General features: G+C 49.8%; 1 long non-coding RNA gene across 1 annotated transcript; it reads right to left on the bottom strand.

The window, feature by feature from the left end:
- Window positions 1-615: 615 nt before the first annotated feature.
- On the bottom strand, window positions 616-4,324 carry LOC107201196. The gene is made up of 2 exons (XR_002001472.2): window positions 3,428-4,324; window positions 616-1,352 (listed from the first exon to the last, which is right to left on the bottom strand). It is a non-coding gene; the product is annotated as an uncharacterized LOC107201196 (long non-coding RNA).
- Between the last annotated feature and the right edge of the window lie 7 nt (window positions 4,325-4,331).

Raw genomic sequence — 4,331 nt, 5'->3', positions numbered from 1 at the left:
ATAAACACCTATAGATAGACACCTATAGCTGATCCATCCCGCACAACCCAAGACACTGGATTTTTTTGGAGCCGATTTCTCCCCTCTCCGCAGTCCCGGGGTGGCCAATCCCCTCCCACAGTCTGTAACTCTCCGTTTTCCCCCAGCCCCCTCCTCCAGCCCCTTCCCGGCTGCAGCCAAAGCAAGGGATAAATTAAAAAATTAAGGTAATACTAATAAAACCCCCAAATACTCCCAAGTGTCCAATACGCAGCAGCCGCCGGCCGCTTTTATTCCTTTTGCCCTCCTAAAATCACATTTTTCCCACTGATTTTTCCCCTTATTTTTAACCATTTTTCTTCGTGACATTTTAAAAATTCAATTTTTAGCGCAGATAGAAATTTAAATTAACTTTCTCCCCTCTTCCCCTCCGTCTCCCCCGCCACTAGTTTCTAAAGAGTTTTGGGGTTTTTTGGGGAGGAGGTTTGGTTGTTTTTTGGTTTGTTTTTGTTTTTTTTTTTCCCATGCATCAACACCCGGAGCTTTAACTCTAAAACCACCGCGGAACTAAGTTCGATATGGGGGAAAAAAAAAATAAAATAAATAAAATAAAAAAAACACAAGAAAAGCCCTAAAAATAAGCATATTTTCGTATCGATTTTTTTCCTGCCTGGGGCAGAACTGAAGGCTGGAAAGGAGAGAGGCAAGGCCAAAGTTTGTTCCCCTGGGTTATTTTCACACAGATTTCGTTAATCGCAAGAAAAAAAAAAAGTCTCCACCGCGTGCAGAACAGAGTTTTGGGTTTGGTTTGGGTTTTTTTTTCTGCCGCTGCGTTTTGCTGTGTCCCGTCTGCTTTTTCCGGGAGAAATTGTGTCCTAAATCCATCCTCTCCCTGCCGGCTCTTGGGTCTCGCCGGGCTGGGCTCGGTGCGGCTCCTCAGCTCCCGATTTTCGGGATGCACGTCCCTGCCATTCCCGGCCCCACCGGCCGATAATTCCCTGCAGAAAGGGCTGGATCCGGCCACTCTTCACGCCAAACAATCCACGGCAATCGCTTTTGTACCATTTTTCCTGGAAGTAGCAAAGCCAAAACAGGTCCTTGAAATCTTCTCTGCTCCTGGTGTTGCTGCTTGGGAGGGTTTAATAAATATAAATTGGTTTTGTTTGGTTGTTTCGGGGTTTGTTTTTCCTTTTTTTTTTTTTCTCTTTTTTTTTTTTCTTTTTCTATTTTTTATTTTACCAAGGAAAAAGCCGCTTTTCTGCAAGAATACAACGAAACTTTAGTGAAAAGCTGTTTTGGGAGAGAAAACCATCGGTGATTTTGCAAAGGAAGGGAAGATGAATGTCCCGAACCCGGCACATCTGGATAGGCAGCTGTTTCAGAGGAGGGATATAAAAAGCGACATCGATATATTTAATTCCCCTTTCTTTCCCTGTGTGCTGCCCCGTGCTCATAAGCACATTTTCTATATACACATGTATTCATATATATATTTAAATGACATATTTACATGTTTAGATATTATATAGGAGTTATTAAACATTCTGGTTTATATATCTATTTTTATATATTTCATAATTTACATACAAAAACAATACCACATGGCGTTATAAATTATAAACAATGAATTATTTCGGTATGACAGTACATCTATGTTTGCATGTAATACACTCCTGTGAATCATAACATACATTAAATCCCATCTATACTTAATTTTTGTATCGATCTGTATAAAGCTGCACACTTTTTATAAATTACATCTTTTCCCCCGTGTGCTGAAAGTACAAATACACACAAAGACATCCTTGCTGATGTTCATTTGTTATGCATTTCTGTGTTTATAATTTTATTTCTATACGGGGCTTTAATTATTTTAATCCCGATAATTGGGGTTATCTCCAACCGCGTTTTCCCATTTTTGGGGGTTTGGGGATTCCCTGTGCCGCCTGGGTATTGCAGAATAACGTGAGGGCAGAGGATGAGGGGTTCCCACATTCCCGGGGCTTCATTCCTAACCCTGGACCACTCTCCAAGTGCTCTCCTCACCTTCCATCCCCCTTCAATAAATCGCTTTCCCAATCCCCTCTTCCCCCCCCCCCACCCCCACCCCGTCTTTTTCATACGGAGATTTGAAATTTTAATTAAAAATTTTTATTTCCAAGCACCAAAATCCGCTGGCATCTCCTCCCCCCCGCCCCCCGACTTAGGGTAGGAACCCCAAATTTCCACGGGAAATTCCAGAGTGTGGGAAATATTAATGGTGTGAGGGTTATTCCCGGGAAACAGGGCAGTGGAACCCCCCCCCCCCGATGTCTGGAGAGACCCCAGGGTGAAATGAGCCCTTAGGAGAGGGGGGCTGTGGATGGGGGGCTGAACCCCACGTGGGATTGGGACCCCAAATTGCAGAGGGTGCAGCACCCCCGCTGCACTTCATCATTAACCCTTAAACCCATCCGAGCATGGAGGGGCAGGAAACTGGTGTCCAGTTTGGGGAGAGCACCCCCAGACTGGCTGGGGCAGAGGGGAGACCAGCTGCCACCTCCTCACTCCGTATTTGGGATCACGATTTGGGGCAGAAACACGGAAAAATCTCCCCTCTGCAGTAGCGCCAACGAAAGGGGTTGACTCCAACGGGATTGAGGGATTGGAGGGTGTCTGTACCGCTCAGAAAATCCCTGATTTTTTTCTGGGAGCAGGGAACGGGCATCCCTGGGCTGCGCGGCTGGTGGGGCTGGTTTGATTTAATTATTTTATTTTATTCTTTTTTTTTTTCCTTTTTTTTTTTTTTTCCCTTTCCTCTTCTCCACAGCCACGAAACCTGGCGCCCGGCTGATGGTGCAAGAGATACCGGCCACCCCCTTCACCCCCCCGCTTCCCTCCCATCGCCGCCTACTTCCACGTGATGTGGGAAAACCAGTCAGCGAGTGGGACTGGGCAGACTGGGGAGCCGGGAGGGGGGCAGCGCTGCCCCTATTCCCCCCCAAAGGAAGCAGGAGCCGGGCATCTCTGAGCCCTCTGCCTTCCCCACAGCGAGGGGGGGGTCCCTGCCCCACGGCCTCGCCCCCCTCCACCCCTGTGCCCCCCAGCACTGAAGGTGGGTAGCGCTTCTCCGTCCCCTCGCTCCTCTTCCTCGCCGGGACCCCAGCGAGCCCCTTCCTAGAGGCCTCCCCAAAAGCTTCCTCCTATTGTCTCCTCGGGCTTGAAAAGTGACTGGATTTTGCTTTTTTTAATTTTTTTTTTGGTTGATATTTTTATTATCACCACTACTATTTGCAGGGCAAGAGGGGAACTCGCTCCTTGTTCCCCTCCCGTGAGTCCTGCTCCTCTTTAGGGAATCCTGTGGAAAAGCTCCGTCCTAGGCCGGTTACACACCAACCATTCCCGGGGGGTCGGGGGGAACACAGACCTCCCTTAAAGCCCCTTCTTCTCGGCTCTCTTCCATCCTTACCCCTTCCCAACGCTGCCTCCGGCTTCTCTCCCCTTGTCCGCCCATTGTCTCCCGCTGTCCTCCCAGGGTATCAGTCCTTATCTGCTGGTTATCTCTTCTGCTGCTAAATTCAGCCCAGCCGAGGGGTTCAGCCGGGGGAATCTGCTGGTGAAACCTAAAGCAGTCCCAAGAGTTCTCTCTCCGGCCGTAATTCCCCCCTCCGTGCTCCATCCAGCCCTTCTCCCGCCGTGAGGTGGTTTTCATGGAATCCTACAGCTCCAGAATGGGTTGGGTTGGAAAAGACCTAAAGGCCCATCCAGTCCTGACCCTCCTGCCGTGGGCAGGGACACCTTACACCAGACCAGGCTGTTCCAAGCCTCGTCTGAGAGGCTGCTTCCATGATTTACAGAGAAAACAGCACCTCAACTCATCTCCCCCCCTTCCCGGACCCTCCTTGGGGAAGGGGTTTCACCCTGACCCCTTTCCACAAGCAGGTTTTGGGGTCTTGCCATTGCGAGCCACTCACAAGGCCCCAATGGCATCCCAAGGCCCAAACCCACCCCAAATTCCCCCAAATTTCCCCAAGTTCAAAACCAACCCAACATGAAGTAAAGCACCCCTTTCCCCCAACATTTCCCACCACTCTGGGACATCCCGCCCCATCCAGACCGACGGCATTCCCAGTCCTCAGTGGGTCACCCCACTGTGCTTCCAGCTTCTCCCGGTTCCCCACACGGGAAAAACGGGGGAGAGCGATAAAAAACCACTGGGGAGGGGGAATTTTGTGGGCGCTGCTTGGGGTCTGCTCCCACTTTGGGCAGCACTAACGGGGCTGCAGTGGGTAATGGCCTCCTTCTCCTTTAAGCCCCCTCGGTCACAGCTTTAGGGGGTGCAGACACGCGTGGGGTGGGAGGGTCGAGCCATC

This window comes from Parus major, chromosome 3 (genome assembly GCF_001522545.3).
Source record: "Parus major isolate Abel chromosome 3, Parus_major1.1, whole genome shotgun sequence".
Classification (NCBI taxonomy): domain Eukaryota; kingdom Metazoa; phylum Chordata; class Aves; order Passeriformes; family Paridae; genus Parus; species Parus major.
The sequence above is the reverse complement of the archived record's forward strand: the minus strand, read 5'-3'. Positions and strand labels throughout refer to the sequence as shown.